Source organism: Peromyscus leucopus, chromosome 11 (genome assembly GCF_004664715.2).
Source record: "Peromyscus leucopus breed LL Stock chromosome 11, UCI_PerLeu_2.1, whole genome shotgun sequence".
Taxonomy (NCBI): Eukaryota; Metazoa; Chordata; class Mammalia; order Rodentia; family Cricetidae; genus Peromyscus; species Peromyscus leucopus.
The window spans coordinates 30,349,095-30,360,494 of record NC_051072.1 but is presented as its reverse complement, the minus strand read 5'-3'; the positions used below and the strand labels follow the sequence as shown (position 1 = coordinate 30,360,494).

At 35.8% G+C, this 11,400-nt stretch overlaps 1 pseudogene; it reads left to right on the top strand.

Annotated features, from left to right (window-relative positions):
• The first annotated feature begins 9,552 nt into the window (after positions 1 to 9,552).
• On the top strand, positions 9,553 to 10,151 carry LOC114704257 (annotated as a pseudogene).
• Positions 10,152 to 11,400: the final 1,249 nt, after the last annotated feature.

The following is an 11,400-nucleotide window of genomic DNA, read 5'->3' as shown; positions in this document are numbered from 1 at the left end:
TGACTGATTAAACCACTTGACATCACTATTTAAAGCAACAGTTGGACTAAAATTATGCAAAGATAATTGTTAACCTACTGAGAAATCTACTTACAAAATCCTGAATGCATGGGAAATCCTGTCTTTCTCTATAGCAGTTGGCATTTGACTTTAAAGTGTTGTGATCTGAAAATGTGACCCATAAATTATATATAGGTACTCCTCAAAATTCAATGTGGTTTGTTCTGATAAGTCTATCTTAAACTACAAGTATCATAAGTCAAAGCTATTTTGTATGCACCTAAACTACAGAATATCAATATCATAGGTTAGCCTAATCTGCTTCAAAAAAATTTGTAACTCTTAACATTCACTGGAGTCATCTAACATGAACTGTATTTTGTAATACAGACTGCTCACTTCATTGTGGGCTAAAGATTATCAGTATTTACTTTTATGATTCTGTGTCCAACTGGAAACATTATCTCTCTTCTGTAGTCCATCATCTCAAAAAACTGAAACATACTGTGTATGTTAGGCAGAACAGATTCAAAGTTCCAAATTCTAAATACTCCTTCCTGAATATGCATCATTCTTATACCATCATAAAATCTGAACATTATAAGTTTAGTCATAATTTGGGGGTAGTCTATACATAATAGATTTGTTGAAATTCTCTTACTATACCATCAATATTTATGTTTTTACTCATGTCAGTGAACTGTAGTCGTATATGTTGATTTCATATCAGCTTAAAATACAAAAGCAAAGTCCTTTCAGTCATTTCCCTGTTTCTACACAGCACATGCCTTGTTTTTATCTGCACATCTCTCTGTGTACCCAAAAGCACAGCCTTCATAGTTATATTGTTAAACAATGTACATATTCTACTCCATACAATTCCAGTTTCTGGTGTTAAATCTGTGAAAACCCATAATTTTACTTCCTTGATGAATGGGTTGCCATCTGCACAAAAACCTTCCCTTTCTGTTCTTCACACATTTTTTCACATTATACTTTCTTTTTCTTCATACTAAGATTTTCATATTTTTCAATGTTAGCAGAACCTCACAGTGGCATCTGGGAACTGTTCTGGCCACTGACACCCTTTCAGATCTGCAAGAACAAGACTTCTTTTTTTTTTCAGAATATTAATATGCCCCTTTTAAATCTTAATATTTCATGAGTGTCAGTGGAATTTCCCAGGGACTAACTGAAATACAGTATGACAAGAAATTGACAAGAAAATCCAGCAGCCTCTATTAATCACCACAGTAAAGTTATGCAAAAACACAAATCAACAGAACTATTTGTAAAGACTTAGTTTTGTTTTTGAAAATTTATTTTTAAATAGGTCTTTATATTGACGTACAGTAAATTTATCATTGCTACTTTGAAAGCAGTAATAAGAATTTCTTTTAAACTCCCCATTTCCATTTTAGTAAGAGTAAAGCCAGTGATATAAATCATATAAAATAACCAAAAATTCTTTTGAGGTTCTAATAAGTTTTTCAGTTCTGATAAGTGGTTATATTTTCATGACTTAATTAAATCTACAGAATGATGCAATTATTCTTATTAGTATTATCTATGTGTAAGAAAAAATAGAAGTTCTAAAATATACTGTCACTTAATACAATTTCACAGTTAATGTAAGGATCCCATCTTGCAGTGGTAAGGTTTAAGTTAGAAACCTATAGCAACTCTAGCATGAATTAAAATTATTGAAAGCAATATAGTCTCAAGCTAAAACACAGAGATGATCTTTATTTCATTTTATGTTTTAAGTAAAAATTATTTCATTATAAATAACTTGCAAATAAAGCACCACACCATCAGATTAGCCACATCCAAATTCTGCACATCTCACTGAGCTTCTATCCACTTAGAACAAGGATAGCTTCTATCCACTCAGGAGCCATGTTATATCAAGTTCTAAGACAGAAACGATAATGCCTCTTTAAACAAAAATATTTTTATTTCCAACATGTCTACATTGATATTTTGTATGTGACTCATAAAATGTACACAGAATTTTCAAACAATTTAATCAATGTCTTAGGACATTTAGTATTTTAAGGGCAGTGTGATTTGTGATGTATTTTAACTTTCTTTTCTAGCTTATTCTGATTTCACATTTGCTTCCACGGTTATCTCTTTCACATCTATTGTATTCACTAGATCTTCTATTGATAGGCCTCTAAAAGGTTAATCATCATTCTTATATTCTCAACATAAGATTTGAATTCATGTTTTTATAAAATCATCATCTCTATTATTAAAAAGCAAACAAACATGGAGAATAAGACACTTTTCATCTACCACTTCCTTTTCTCTATACTTATACTAAGTGTCCTATGTATTTACTATTAAAAAAGTTAGTTTTGTCATCTATTCATCCTGCAAGCTGTTTCAGAAGTCAGACAAGACATGTCCTAAGAGAAACTCTGGTATTCACTGTTAACATGAGATGTTTTCTTGAACCTTCAGTGACTTCTGCTTTTTTTTCCTCTTCTATACTATTCTTTTTAAGAGCAAACCTAGTTTAACACTTGAAACTGAAATCACTGTTAATACAAAACATCTTCCAATCTGATTTATTACTATGATCTTGCTTAAAGCACATACTTCCTTGAACTGAATTACAGGATTTTTTCTTGAATTCCCTCATTTGCTATCTATGTGCCCATGTCCCTTCAGTGTTTCTGAATTCTCTCTTCAGTCTTCAAATTGCTATAATGGATCTGACTCACAGTCTGGTTCGCATGTTCTTTATTCCACAAAGATCTCCCAGAAGAGCCCAGATGGATGCATTTTTAAACATTTTTGTAGTATTCAAAATTCAGATATCCACTGTCATGTGACTTTATAGTTATGTGAGGTTGACCCTACATACTCAATTATATCATAAGTTCCTTAATGAGAGATTACTTAACCTATCTTTGAATATCCCATATTATGAAATACAGGAATACTGAGAAATGTTAGCAAAACGTAATTCCAGAATGGATGCTGTTAGTTTTGGTGCATTGACAATCACTCCTCCCCATCCAGTGATAGGTAAAAAAAAATGCAGGTAGAGACCCTCTCTCACTCATCTTTTTAACTTCATCAAAGCTCTGGAAATCAAAAGGAGAGTTTTCTTTAGACTTTCTCCACTGCCATCTGCCAAGTCATCTTAGGGCTTACAACAAAAGCTAATAGAAACCCATGAGCTCCTTAACTTACAAGGAGCACCAGTCCATGCAGAACTTCTTAAATATTCAAAAAAAGTTTCAATAATTAGTTTTTTTGTTAATACATGTAATGTGTGCTCTAAAATAAAGTTAAGACTCTATGCCTGACTAAACATATACTCTGGATTCAGGATTTGGAAGAATTGAGCTAAAAATGACCCAGAAGCCAACTCTCTGAGAGCTAGTTCTTATAGTAGCAATAGATGCTATTCAAACTGCCAAGAGATAAAAACAATCAGTAGTCCAATTCAGATGTAAGTCCTATGAACCACAACAATGCCCAGCATGGCAAGATACCCCCAAGTAATAGTGGAACTTGTATTTTTAGGGTAACCTAGCTGTTTAATTGAACTTAAAACCCCACTCAATTTGAGAGGGAGGACTCATGTCTGGGACTGCACATCTATCCAACTACATGTAAGGCTATTAAAGTCATAAGACCTAAAAAAAACCTACTTCCCTGAGCCAGTATAATTTCTCACTGTATTCTACAATATTCTAAATGCTCATCTGTATAGATAAGTGTAGCTCTCACAACTCCTCAAAGAATCCATTTTTCACAGTAGATAGAGACCATTATAGTATTCATACCATAATGATTTCATTTATTCTAATTTTCTTCCTTTTCACAGGTATATTTCCAGCTTAGCTTGTATAATATGCATGTATATGTGAAATGCAATGTGCAAACAGTTGATGTAGTCTACTTTTCCAAATTTGTTCCATCTTCTATCTTCAGTTTAGATCAACAAATAATTATAAAATGCCTCCTGTTGGCTAGGTAGCATATTTGGCATTACATATCTCTGTTATCATTTTGATGGAGGTGGAGGAGAAAAACTAAGGGCATTTAAAATGATTACAATAATATCATTTGGTATCATTTCTGGTATGAGGTATTGCTATGTTTATTGAGAGTACAGGAATGACTTCTATGTTTACATATACAAAATATTAAAAGAGAGTGTTGAGTTAAATAGATATTGTCACTGAAACATTTTAAACAGAGGTACATTCTATGTACTCTTAGAAATACTAAAAAAGTATGGAAAGTGGGACTATCACCTAACTTCTAATTGTTAATAATAATCTGGGATTAAAGTTGTAGTTTGCATATTCTAAACTATGCTGTAAAGGAATTCCATAATTTTGTAAAATATAGCTGCTTCTTTGAAAAATATAGTTTAATAGTCAAAATAATCTACATTTCAGGTATTCGTGCTTAGAATTTTAAAGTCTATAAAAATCTTGTATTCATCAAGCCAATCCCATGTTAACTGGGTACTTTTAAATGCACCTAAATTCTAATTACTCTGTTTTCACTAGAAAACTATTGACATCCCATGCTACCCAAGCATTTCACAAAACACTTTATGCAATATTGAACAGAAGCTATCGGGTGGCTGCTGGGTCTGGCATGTAATGTATATGTTGATAATATTTTACTTTATTTAGAATTCAGTAGGAAATCAACATCAGTGTTCCAGAAGGAAAACGGCTTGGTTAAAGCTGTGATGAGGGAATGCAATTCAGCATACACGTAAGATAGTTTGGAGGGGAGGTAGACAGGAGGCTGGAACACCAGTGAAGAGAATTCATTCTTGGAACAGTTCAAAATACAAAACTATAAACATATGTTTTGGAAATGTTTCTAGATTTAATAAATTCTATGATAATATACCAGGGAGAGTTCTTTGAAAATCTGTAACAGATGCCAGAAAGAGTACTATCCACTTTATCATCAATTAACATATATGTGGGATCTCCAGGGGGCACTACACTTGTATATAACAACCAAAAACAAATTACAACAGCCTTGTCTTGCTGTCAAACTGGAGGATAAATGATCAAGATAAAAATAATTAATTTCAAGTGCATTCAATTACTGTAGTCAGTCACTGCTCAAGTATTTAATAAGTACCCTTTGGGTACAAGGCAATTTGCGAGGTTCTTGTAAAAATCCATAATTATATTAATGACAAGAGAGTTTTTTCATGACACAATAATACGCAATTCACATGGGAACCTGAATAAAAAACAGTGACCTCTAAGGTTCATCTATGCTGAGTCTTACAAAAGAGGACATCCATTAAATAATGATACTCAGGAGCCCATCAAGGAAAAGATCTTTAAGTATCCCATCATTTGTGAGGATATTGAAATGTACCTATTCTAAGGTGTTGGGAAACTCATATCCACTCAATCAGATAGTCTAAAGACATATTTAGTACATGGAAAGTGTCCAGCACTAAGCAAGCACAGACACAACAGTGGGCAAATTTTCCCCCAATTCTTTTTTGTGTCAGGGTTGAATTTTGTTAATGCAGGTAAAGCAGAAATAAGAAAAGATACAAATATCTGTGTGATAGATTCAATGGAGAGAATTTAAGTAAACAGAGACCCAGAAACATCCAAAGAATTTGGAGAGAACAATATGTCTGGAGAAAAAGTAGGAGGTGCTCATGCCCTGGGGTAGGTGCTTCTGCAGCTAAGTTAGAATGAATAACCAAAAGAAGCAGTAGAAATGGTGTGGAAGAAGAGGCAGATGTAGGTAATGTAGGGCCATTGTAGTGAGTTTGGCTTTTATTCTGAGTGTGGTAGGCACCTTGAAAGTTTTGGAAAGAGTAGAGAAATTGACTTTGACATGTTTATAAAGCATCATTTTGATGCTTTACTGTTGAGAGATTGGAGGGTGTGTTAACAAGGCCAGAAATAGGCAATGTAGGCAGGAGCCTTTGCAATGCCACATGAGAAGCTGGAGAGTCGGAAGAAGAACATAACAGTAAAAATAGGTCAGAATTAGGGTACATTTTGACAGTAGTGCTGACAGGGCTTGCTGGCAGGGGAAGTCAATGGTGACTTAATCTGGTTTGGGCAGCTCAGCAAGTGGAACTCTCATCTACTGGAATGGGGAAGGCTATAAGTTGAAGTAGGCTTGAGAAGCAGATCAGGAGTGTGTGTGTGTGTGAATGAGTATACTAAGTGCGAATTCACTGCTCAGCACCAAGCTGGAGATAAGGAGCAGGCAGTTACATATAAAAGGAATCAGGGCTGAAGACAGAAAATGAAAAATGAATGATATCATCAAGGGGAGAAAACAGAAAGACACAGGGCCAGGGACTGAGCTCTGAGAGGCACCAGATTTAAAAGGTCGGAGAAAGGAAGAGGAAGTAGTAAGGCAGACTGGGTGCCAACAACTGAGTAAGTATACAGCACAGGAGAAGGTGGTACCCTGAAATCTCTTCAAAGGATTTCTTCAAGAAATAGCAGGAAGATTTTACCAAACCCCACCGACAAACCAAGGAGAACTGGAGTTGAGCATTCATAAATAGTGTATAATCAGCGAGATTGTTGATGACTTTGACCAAAAAAACAAAAAATTTAGTAGGGAGGAAAAAAGCATAATTATTATTGCAATGGATGTTAAAAACAAATTTGGAAGCAAATATAGCTAACTCTTTAAAGCAGACTTTCAACAAGTGAGAGGCTTTAAACACAACAGTAGCTTTGAAACACAGATGCTAATTTATGATGAGAGACAGTGGAGACCTGGGCAGTGGTAGCACATGCCTTTAGTCCCAGCACTGAAGAGACAGAGAGGTAGGAGAATCCCTGTGAGTTTCGGGCCAGCCTGGTCTACAAAGCAAGTTCCAGGACAGGTAGGGCTGTTACACAGAGAAACCGTGTCTCCAAAAACAAAAACAAAAAAACAGAAAAACAACAACAAAAAAAAAAAGAAGTAGTGGAGAAAGGAGACTCTCCAGAGATAACATTTTTAGTAAATAAATCAGATTTTCTGGAAGTCATACTATTCTCGTTTTCTAATTACAAAGCAGATCCCAATTTGTTGGTAAATAAATATACTTGCATATAAAATAGACTTTTCTCATTTCTCCTAGATTTAATCTGAGAAAAAAGAAGTGAAGTCATCAACTAGGAGTCAGGACAGGGGAACACATGAACACTGAAAGAAAAAAAAATGTTCTGTGGCTATTGTTTATAGATTTGGATAGAGAAGAAAGGAAAGAAAATTGGTTCTGGAAAAGGATACAAAATAGAATTATCAGGCAATCCAGAATTTCACTGAAAGTCAGTGTTCTTTAAAATTTGGTCAGCAGCATGATTCTATTTTCTTTTTCTTTTCTTTTCTTACAGTCAAATCAAGCTATACTAATGTACAAATAGACGGGGAGTTTGACTTAGCCAATAGAAAACATTTGTAACTTGAGAATAACAATGTAAGACATTTCAAAGTGAAACGCTTTCAAGGTAGGTGAAAAAGAGTGGTCATTGATCGACAATGGAAAACAGGCCACGTAAGGAGAGAAGTTATATGTGATCAGAAGAATGACAGATAAAGGAGAATCAGATGGATGGCAGCCCCTAGATTGATCATTAATGTTTATGAACCAGAAATAAAATTAGAGGAAAGGTGGTAACTGGGGTGTTAAAGACTGATGCTGCAGCTGTGATGGTTAATACAGATTAGAAATTGAATGGATTGAAAATTCCCAAAATTATTAGCAAAACACACCACTGGATGTGTCTATGAGATTGTTCCTGGGAGGAAGTAGCTGGCAAGTCCATCCCTGAGTATGTGTAGTACTATCCCATAGGCTAAGGGCTCTGCTGTGATTAAAGAGCCAAGGAAAAGGTTTATGCATGAATTTTCTCTTTAAATCCTAACCAACATGATCTGAGCTACTGTCCACCACCAGGCTCTCCACCCCATGCTAGAATAAAACCTCTGGGGCCATGAGCCTGGAGCCCTGCATCTCTTAAGCTGTCAAGTCATGTATTTATGGCAATGTTTAAAGTAAGGGATTACTAACACAGTAAGAGAAGAGGATCTTGTTAATTATAAATTACATTTATTTATGGATGTAGAGGTGAACTTGTGTGTGCACACTTACTTGTATACTCCACAGCCAAAGTGGAAAATTCAGAGGACAAACTTTGAGGAGTTAGTTCTCTTTTTCCACCCTGTGGGGAAGAAACTCAAGACATCAGGCTTGGCAACAGGTATCTCATCGTTGTCCGGTGAACTATTCTGCCAACCTAATTGCTCTGTTTTAAATAATTGCAGGTTAATATACAATCACTGGTGACAATGGAGCTGGGAAACTGTAGGGCAGAAAGTCCAAAAGCAGAAAAGGCAAGGAATTTAAAAGATGCCATTCATGCATGTTGAAATTATGTTGAGTTCTCTTTGTTTCTCCTTCAGGAGTTGGGAGTAGAAGGGGCTTAACATTGGAAAGGATTGAGATTTTAAATATTAGGTAAATTAGACAGGGTAACAAGAGGTACAAAGTACAAATAATTGACTTTAATCATTTCAATTTCAGATATTGAGCAAATAGATTCAATTATATTTAAATGTGTATACAAATTGTCTTATTATCTTTCATGGCTAATCAGGTATAGCCTGTTCAGGTCCTTTTGGAAGAAGAATGTTGAAGCAAAAGGAATTACATGATTTGTTATAACTACACAATAGCAACCTCGTGAGCCCAGACCTTATAGTGTTAAGGGCACTAACCTTCCCATTGTACCAGACTATGAATAGTATACTATTGTGATATCAGTGCTATGGAATAATGCTTTTGTACACTGGTTTAATGAAACACTGATTGGCCAGTAGCCAGGCAGGAAGTATAGGCAGGATAAGCAGACAAGGAGAATTCTGGGAAGAGGAAGGTTGAGTCAGGAGACACCAGCCCACCGTCCAGGGAGCATCATGTAATGACACACAGATAAAGCCATGGAACACTTGGAAGCATATAGATTAACAGAAATGGGCTGAGTTCAGTGTAAGAGCTAGTCAATAGTAAGCCTGAGCTAATGACCAAGCTGCTTTAATTAATATAAAAAATTGTCTTTTTAATGTCAAGCTTATTAAAGTCAAGACTCTGTTCTGGGGTCTCTGGAGCAAAGGCTTAGTTTTTATAACAGCAGTAGAAAAAAATTTACAGAACATGGAGGAAAGTACAAAGAATATAAAAATTTGAGTTTAAAACATATCAGATGCTACTCCAGAAAATTAATAACTTTCTTTCTTTAAATGAAATTTCTTTCCAAACAACATAGAGCTAAATTTCACTCTCATTCAAACATGAGTAAAGAAGAAGTTGGTATCCAAAATATTAAACCCAGCCCAACTAGGAGACAGTTTTTAGTGATGCCTAGTACATAAACAGTGTTCTGAACATATGCAATATTTTGAACTTAAGTATTTTATTTAGGTAGTAAATAATATACATTTTCCAGAGATAAAAATTGCAAAATATGGAGAAATGTTTCTTCCTTTCCTCTGGCAGCAGCCATCAGGTGAGTCAAAATGAGTGCATATAAATACATATGGAAATATGGAGGAAGACACAGTCCAGTTAGACTTGATGCTCTTTCTTCTGAGGGTCCACTGCTGCCAATACTGCCAGCTCTCTACACAGCACCTCTCAGTCTGGTAAAACACGAATGCTGGGATGCAAAGCCAAGCAAGGTTGTGTCGTATACAGGATTTGTGTCTGCCATGGTGATCACAAATGCCCAGTTCCTAAGGCTTCAACTTACAGCAAGCCTGTCCATCATGGTACCAAATGGCTAAAGTTTGCTTGAAGCCTTCAGTCTGCTGCTGACAGGAGAGCTGAACGCCTCTGGGAGACTTTGAGAGTCCTGATTTTTTACTGGGTTGGTGAAGATTCCACATGTAAATTTTTTGAGGTTATCCTCGTTGATCCACACCATAAAGCTATCAGAAGAAATCCTAGAACCCAGTGGATCACCAAACCAGTCCACAAAGCACAGGGAGATGCATGGGCTGATGTTGACTGGCTTTGGAAAGAGCCATAAGTTCCACCACACTATTGGTGCTCTCACTTGGCAGCCTGGAGAAGGCACCACCCTCTACAGCACCACCATTACCACCAATACAAGTGATGTTTGTAAAATTCATATTCCGTAAACAAGTTAGGACAGCCAAAATAAATTATGGAATCCTTAGCAAGTGGTTGTTAGGGAATACAAAGATGTATGCAACCAGGCAGGAAAAAAAGTTTATTCTTTGCTACAGAAGGTGCTTTTAATATATTTTGCTTCCAAAGCACAGAGTGCTCTAAAGGGGAAAAAAAAAAAAAAGCTGGGCAAATCTAGGCATGGTGGTTGGGAAGCTGAAGCAGAGAAACTGATGCAAGGGGTAAGGGAGAGTGTTCTAGAAAAGATGTTTTGGCCTTGTGTTTATTTGAAGAAGCCAGAAGACCCCCAAGTAAGTGGGGCTGTGGCACACGTGACTCATCAGAACTGAAAAATGAACTTGACCTAAACGGAAACCTATTTCCTAAAAGATGAGAGCATAGTATATCACACAACTACTCAAAAGTAAAACATACGCTGTTCTGTTATCTAACGCTTTGGAGGAGTCCATTGTATGGCACTGGAAAGCAAGCAAAAGGCCCTGTTACCTGTGACATGCTTCCCCTCTTTCGATGGCCAGAACAAACATGCATGGTCCTCGGCTAATTCTCTATGGCTGCTTTTGATGCTAACTAGGAAAAAAAAATCAGAAAAACAGGGTTAACTCCTATTGAAGAATCACAGGTCCTGAGATTATGAATTGGATTGATGATTTTTTCTTTCCTGAAGAACAACATGCAGATTAAAGAGCTTTTAACTGTTCTTGATGCAATCAAAAGTTTATGGTTGTCTGCTAAAAACTCAGTTTCGGCCACAGTTTATGCAAGTTGTTCACATTACTCACTCAGTAATGATGTACTTGGCCCCACTCGTTGTGGTCTGGTTCTCATTTGTTTGGTATTACATTCCAAGACTGCAATGACTCAGAAATGTCCCTTATTTTTTACAGTAAGAACTAGCATGGTTTGCCTGAAACATCTCACGTTTGATCGTTTGTCTGTGGTCTTCCCACAATAAATCTAAGCAGGTGTATATAAATAAAGACTTTAACAAGTTGAGTGAGAAGACCAATGTTTTTAGCCAGAAAACTTCTGGAGTTATCTGTTTTAAACTCATTTGACACTCACAGAAAATTCTATTCTCTTTTGATAACATACAGTATTTATTATTATTATCAAAATACAGGTGCTAACTAGCATCCAGTAGTCTATTTAGAATGCATGAAAACATTTTCCAAGAGTTAAAAGAACCAAATACATTTGAAATATGTAGAAAC